The 7,888-nt window shown below is 34.4% G+C and overlaps 1 long non-coding RNA gene across 1 annotated transcript; it reads left to right on the top strand.

The window, feature by feature from the left end:
* The first annotated feature begins 1,810 nt into the window (after nt 1–1,810).
* LOC142641743 (uncharacterized) lies at nt 1,811–3,426 on the top strand. Its single transcript, XR_012845453.1, has 4 exons — nt 1,811–1,830; nt 1,911–2,090; nt 2,381–2,704; nt 3,200–3,426. It is a non-coding gene; the product is annotated as an uncharacterized LOC142641743 (long non-coding RNA).
* Nucleotides 3,427–7,888: the final 4,462 nt, after the last annotated feature.

Genomic DNA, 7,888 nt, shown 5'->3' with positions numbered 1-7,888 from the left:
TTGCTGCAACCTCTTAGCTGTAAAGTTTGCAAACTGTGCAGCATGCAAATGGAATGTGGAAGTTGCTTGATTTTGCGATTTTCGTATAGAGGTCGAGATATCTCAAATGTTTCAAAGTTCCAATAGCAACACCTCAAAGGTTGAATTTCTCAAATCAAGCATCCGCAAGTACTTAAATCTTGAGATGCATGCTCCAAGTAAGGACGCGGGTTGCTCTATTTTGAACTTTGCTCAACTTCTCTAATTGCGTTGTGATTTCTTGCCCATTCTCCAAAATTGACAGATGACAAACTTCTGTGGCAAGGGTAGACTTCTCGGTCACTACCGAACACTCACCTTTGGCAATTGAGAGTGCAAGATCATGGACAAGATCATGCATTTTAAAGGTATAATGCGAGATATCTTTTTGTTCAACATCTTGAAAGAAAGATCTTGACAACAGCTCTTGATACACAAGTCACCAACATCTTCCAACTCTTGACTTTTGTTGGCAGGGGATTGAAGAATTCCATGTGCCAACCAAAATCGAATCAACAGATCATTATCGAATTGAAAATCTTTTGGGAAAACAGAACAATATGCAAAACATTGCTCCAAGTGAAATGGAAATTGGTTGTATCTGAGCTTCAACACGGGTATCACCTTCCTTTTTTTTTAAATGCCATATCTTGTTATCTCTAATAGATATCCACTCATGTTCATCAACTTTTGAATAAAGTAGGTTAGCTAAAGTACTCACTGCCAATGGAACTCCTTTACATTTTTTGACAAATTCTCTTCCAAGTTTTAAGAGGTTTGGATATTGATTTTCTTGTCTTACCTTAAATGTCAATTTCACAAACAAAGACATACAGTCCACTTTGGGTAGACCTTTTAGATTGTATGTATTAGTACTAGTTGTGTCCATAATAGTAGCAACAAAGCTATTCCTTGTTGTCACTAAGATTCTACTTCCTTTACAACCACCAAGCAACAAATACCTGGGAAGCACGGGTGCGGCGTTTGGGCCGCCGCACCTGCGTCCGATGCAGCGCGACACGGGGACGCGCAGGCGACGCCGTTGCCTGCGCGTCCGTACCGCATTGGACATTAAAAAAAAAAAAATTCGGTGCGATACGCGCCGATACAACGCCGATTCGGGCTGACGTGCGCGAAATCGGACCGATTCGCGTTGATTCAACCCAAATCGGGCGCAACACCGATACCGGCGAAATCGGCCGATACGGCTGAAATTCAAAAAAAAGAAAAAAAAAAGAGGTGCAAACGCACCATTTGGAAAAAAACCAAGACCCAGCCCTCTCCCTCTTCATTTTTCTTGCGCCTCTCTCCCACTCTCTCTGCCTTCACTCTTCAGTTAAGCTCTCTCTCATTCTCTGTATTCTAGTTATTATTTACTATTACTCTTAATTTGGTATATGTTTATATAATGTGAAAAAAGTATGTTTAGAAATATATTAAAAATATAAATAATAATTTTTTTAATAATTTTTTAATCGCCGCACCCGCACCCTACTTTTTCAAAAATTGCCGAGTCCCGCACTCGCACCCGCACCCGAATCGCGAAACGCGCCCGTGCTTCATAGACAAATACATTAATTGTGCTTCACTATAGAGCTACCCATCTTCTGTTTGGCAGAGACAGCATAATACCTTCATTTTCCGGTCTTACTATGTGTACACCTAGTGCCTTGTAATAAATAACATCTGCGTTATCTACTTATCAAAAAATAAAAATAAATAACATCTGTGTTCTCTGTTTGCAGAGATGACCCTCAACTTGACAAAATGCTGAGGGAGAGAATAAGAGATGGTGATCCCATGGCACATTTGGTGAAGACACTTGCTTATTTTTAGTCGTTGAAATCAAAGAATTTAATACTAATTTGACATATCTCTTTGACATAGTGCAGAAAAAGTGCACTGAACTAGTTCTCCCAAACCTAGGGGATAATGAGAAAATGAAGGAATCAGGGTTTGTTGTTCCTCAGGACATTCCTGATCACAGCTGGTTAAAACGAAGATTAGATGCTGCTCCAAATAGATATGGTATAAGACCAGGAAGACATGGGATGGAGTTGACCGTAGTACTGGTTGGTTCATTTCCATCATCCTTTAGTCAGATGTTTCTTTATTTTTCTCAATAAGCTATGGATCTTGCCTTAGCATCTTCCTGTGTGCCATGATGTGGTGATCCCAATCGTTTGGTCATTTCCCATTATAGTGAACTTATGTGTGTGTGTGTGTGTGAGAGAGAGAGAGAGAGAGAGAGAGATCATTGGCCACAGGAAGATTCTTATGCACTAAAGAAGCAAAAAAATTATTTTGAAAAGTATGTTTAGCTATCAGAGGTGATTAATTTCTGTTGTTTTACCTCTTGTAGGATTTGAGAAGGGATTGTTCAAAAGGATGAATTAGAAATGAGCTACAGAAAAAGAAGCATATCTTTGGTCTGTCTCCGACATGTGACTTGAAGCGTATGGATTAAGAAGATAGCAATATGCTTTTTATGTGTTTCTGGAAAAGACACCAAGGATTCTCAGCACCAACTGAAAATATGTTCCATAAATTAATTGGTGGCGGTGGTGTGCAGTTGAGCTTCCTTTACTGCTCAATAGCAGCAGCTGTTTCCTTTGCTATTGAAATTTTGTACTCATGGTGCTTAGTTGCAGAATTCTGACTCTGCAGAGATGCTGCAACAATCCAGGTAATTTTTGTTGCTTGGCTGCGGATTAAACCGCAATTTTATAGCATGTAGCCATAACGGTTTTATGCTTTGTGTGTTGGGATATCTCTTGTTACATTGTTGTAAAGAAACATATTCCTGGCATGTGACCATAATGGTCTTTTAGAATGTCAGATGGCCTTCTTGAAAGATCTGAAAACTTTTTTTTGGCTAAAAGGTCTTTAAAGTAACTGAATTTTTTTTAATAGCTTTTTTATATTTTCCATGAAAGTGATTCTAAACCTTTCCTTTAATCGTTCATTAATAAATGTCCCAAGGACACGTGTTAATTGGACTCTTGAACAAATATTTTTCATGATTTGTATCATTCTTGTAACTGAATGGCATATAACAATTTAGTCGAAAGTATAAAAAAGTATTTTCTCATTTTAACTTTGCTTTAGAGGAATTCTGAAAGGCTGAATATGAAGTTGTCATGAATTCTACGTACTCATAATTTGATTCATTTCCAACCAGGATGCTATATGGATTACTGTAGATCCATGAGGATTATAAAATTCAGTCGGCAAGCAGTTAAAGACTGACAAGTCCTCTCACTAATGAAGACCAGATAGGTGAATTGCTTGATGTAGATACCAGCTGAACCTATTATGGGTGTGAAGTAAAGAATACTTTCCATTTTCCTTTGATCGCAGTGGTCAAACACTGTGTATCCACTCCAGTGAAAATCTCCTTTTTTTGTTTCTTTTTTTTTTTTTTAATGAAATGGATCCTATGGCATTAAACCAAATAGAAAGGAGTACATCAGAAGGGAGCCAGCAAGCAGCTGGGACCATTACAGCAGATCAGATTGGATTAAAGATGACACAACTGGGGGTGTAATCCCTTTCCAAATAAAGGTGTTTTCATTTCTACGGGCAAAGTGAGCAAGCTCATGTGCAACTTTATTATGGTCTCTGTTCAGGTACTTGAAAGTGCAGTTCTGAAATGTGTCTCGAGCTTGCTGGATCTCTTGGATAATGTGGCCCAGGTCGTTTCTTCTTTATGCAAAATGAAGATAGGTATGGCATGTGGGGCCTAATGGTGTGTACCTTAGCAAATGCAAAATCAGTGGCTAAGATATGTGTCAAGCTTAAGCGAGAATGCCAGACACAAATTTCCTTGAATATAGTTCTCAAACATGAAGCTTACAACAATGGCAATCCTTTTTGGATGCTTGTTAAAAACCCCGACCAAATAACTGAAAATTATAACAAGACAAAACAGGATTGATTTTAGATTTTGGTGGTTTGTCATGATCGCCAGCTTACACTATGAAACTCGGCGTTTTGGCAATTTGGAAAGCCCATGTTGGATCCTTGACTTATTATGCAAGAAAGTCATTGTCCAAGAAAGGTCACCCCCCCCCCCCCCTCCCCCTTTTTTTTTTAATGCATTTCTTAAAGGGTATCACGAGGAGAAGTAATGTTTGTTTTTTTCTAAAAGAAGTTATTCTCCAAAAATGGATCATGTTTGCATTTTTCTAAAAGAAGTTATTCTCCAAAAATGGATTTTAAAAAATTAAAGTTAAGAAACAAATTTTGTCACATCCAAAATGATTACCATGTTCTCATTATTTCAAAAAAATAATAATAATAATAATAAAACCCTCTCCAAATAATTCACCAAATAAGAGTCAATGATCAAATTAAATCTTTCTACCCCAACAAAATCAATAAACTTCGTTTCAGTGCCTCCCAATAAAATAATAGGAGTTTGAATGTTGCAATCATCTAACTTAATTTCATCGAGATTTTTTACAACTTCCTCTATAATTTCTTCTTTAATGGTCTCTACTATCTCAACCTCAAGATCTTTCTCTATAATAGGGTCTTCATTAATCTCCTCCATAATCTTGATTTCAAGTTCTTCTTCTATAACAAGGCCTTCATTAATTTCCTCAGAAATCTCTATATTTTCTTTTTTGACCTCTCCATATTCTTCAAGAACAATATTTTTTTCAACATACAATTCTTCCTTTAACGGTGGAATATTTGGCTCTTCAAAATAAGTCAAGTATGAACTTCTTGGCCAATAATAATCTTGTATTGTATACGACAAGATTTCTTCACAATCCAAATGATAAAATTTGATAGCAAGCATCTTTTTCATCCTTGAACGAATTTTGTTTTTACCTTGTTGGATTCTATCAGATTGTACTCGTTCCCACCAACATAAGGCATACTTACTAAGTTTATACAAAGCAAGTCCAACTTTACTCTCATCACAAATATTCTCATAGTCAAATAAATCCTCTAGATCAAGTAACCAATCAAGAATTTTTATTCTTTTAAAAAAAACCATTAAAACTTGCAATTCTCTTATAAGGTCTATATGAAATTTTCTTACCAATAGGTTGCCCGTGAGTTATGTCTCCGCTGCTGTTATTCCTATTGTTTCCATTCTTCAACGGCGTCATCCTAGCATAGATATTTGTGAGTGCTTGTTGTATGTCACATAATACTTGCTAAGTTATTTGTTGTTGTTGTGGTTACCATCTCGCCGGTTAGCAATCAGACCAGGGTAAGTCAAGGCTCTGATACCAACTAATGTCGCGAAAGCCTGAAGAAAGCACACACAATGCTATATTTGATAGATAGAAACTAAACTGTTAGTTTCTGAGTAGTTAATCTCAAATCCATGAGGGGTCCCTTGAATCAACAATGTGATAGGTCTAGAATCCACCAGACAACACAATAGACACAAGTCTGAATTTTATTGATAATAATCTATGAAAAACGTTTACAAACTTGGGAGCCTATTTAAGGGCTCTATAAAACTTGACAGATAAAAAAATATATTCTAAAATAACTCCTAATTGATATCTAACCATAATAAGAATAAAATTTCACCTAAAAAGCATTAAATGCACCTAAAAACAAGGAAATAAATCACCTAAACCTAAAATAACGAATTTTTACAACAAAAAAAAAACCAAAAATAATAAATTACAATAATTAAATAATAAATTGTGTCCTACTTCAAAAAACTTTGTATGACAAATTTCACAGGAGCTAAACAAAGACTAAAACTAATGAAAAGCACACCAAAAAAAAAGAAGAAGAAGAAAGAAGGTAAGATAAGAGATGGACCTTGGAGATATAATATGCTGAGACCAGAGCTAAGAATTAGAAAAACGCAAATGACCAAAAAAAAATTACAAAGATTTAGAGGTGACGCATGTGCGGTAGAAACTAAAAACAAATTGAGAGAAATAGAGAACCGTGTGTTTTAAATGTAAAGGAAGAGATAAGGTTTTTATTACTATTTGAAATTCTAATAGTAGAGTTTATTATGGATTGAAATTCTCAGAAGTATAGATAATAATTTTTTGCTTAAATTTCAAAATGCTCATTTTAGTATTACCTAAAACTCAATTTAATTTGTATTGTTGATTGTATTCAATTTGGCTCCTTAAATTTCAACTTTATTTAATTTAATCCTTCTATTAGTGTTCGTCAAAATTGCACTGTTAATGACTCCCAAAACAACTTAATTTTGTTATTTTCTTACATTAAAAATGTCATAAATTAATAAAGAATATTTTTGAAAAAAAATTTTAAATCATATAAATTATTATTTGGGATTTAAAAAATAATTAAACTAAAGAAGAGCACAAGAAAAAGGAAGGATTAAAAAATAGAATGCCTTATTTTTGTAGCTTCTACTATTGGATTGCAAAGTAGTGAGAAATTCTTAGTTTTTAAGTGTTTGGGATTTGTGGGTGATGGTGAATGGGTTTTTGGTGGCTCATCGTGATCCCAACCCCCACCACACACAACCAACCAATACAACACACAACACACAACACACAACACACAACACACAAAACCCAAAACACCTCACTCATAATCGGTAATTATACCCAAAACCCCCACTACCAAATTCTCACAAACACTAATCTAGCCACATCATCAAACCTTGAGATCGTGCCTTCTTTAGAATCATCATCAAGATAGGTTCCCATGGTAGAGAAACTATTAAGACCTAGCATAAAACTTAGAGGATTGTATGTATTGAACGAAATTGAAGTTATATAATCTAATTAAATTTTAGACAAACTTAGAGGGTGCAATCTGTGATTTAGCCTAGTATTTGTTAATGAAGTAAAAATACTTTTTAACCTCTTTTTTGTATTTATTTCCATATGAGTAAAAAAAAAAAAAAACTCTAGAAAAAATTCCATTAATCCTTAAATTAATAGTCTAATAAAAATTGTCATAATATAATAATTCCACAAAAGAAGAAAAAGAAATACGTATACATAAAAGCAATAGAATTTAAATCACTTATAGACTGGGTCTTCTTCGATGCTTTTTGCAACCAAAAAAAAAAAAACTTATATGCTGAAAGTGGAAAAATTATAGTTGTATTTAAAAAAAATTAAGGCTTTAAAAAAATGTAATTAAAAAAATAAACTAAAAAGTTAAAAAAAATAAAAAATAAAAAACATATGTTGGACACCTTCACCTTCAGACTCACTCTCAAATTCGTCACTTAAGGTGGCCACCATAGCTTTAAAAAATTCTTGTTTAGACCTCATTGTTAAATTTGTAGTGAAATTATTAATTAATTTTCAAAATCTCCACAATATTATTATACTTCAACACACATCAAAGATTGCAACCATAAAACAAGAATATATAAAGGATAAAGTAAAATACAAGATTTGGTAATTAAGTAGAAAACTAATTAAGAAACTCTGCAAATGAAATACCACTCCAATGACACAAACTGAAACAGTCTTATATAATTCAAAATAAAGGAACAATTACAAATAGTCAAGACTTACAAAACCTTTATGTGTATATCATAGACCACCCCCTATGCATGCTTTGCAAACAAACCCACTCTTGGTTGCCTTTGCCTCTAGTACATTAGTCTATGGACCTTTGAAATCTTTCTATAATGATTTCCTCCACGTGAACCATAAACTTCAATACACTCTCATTGAAGGGTTTTCAACGAACCTTACAAGAATAGATTTTTGTGGTTTCAGTGTTTCACACAATCAAACACTCTTTTCTTGTCACTACGGCTTGCATTGATTTAATTTTGAAATTATTATCCCATAAAAAAAAATGAAATTAGTGGAGATATCTCAAGGGGATAAGTCGGTTTGGGTTCTTTGTTTTAATTCCAACCCGATCCAATTGAATCCATGGA

This window comes from Castanea sativa, chromosome 6 (assembly GCF_040712315.1).
Source record: "Castanea sativa cultivar Marrone di Chiusa Pesio chromosome 6, ASM4071231v1".
NCBI classification, from domain to species: domain Eukaryota; kingdom Viridiplantae; phylum Streptophyta; class Magnoliopsida; order Fagales; family Fagaceae; genus Castanea; species Castanea sativa.
Note: the sequence above shows the minus strand (reverse complement) of the source record. Positions and strands in the feature narration are given on the sequence as shown.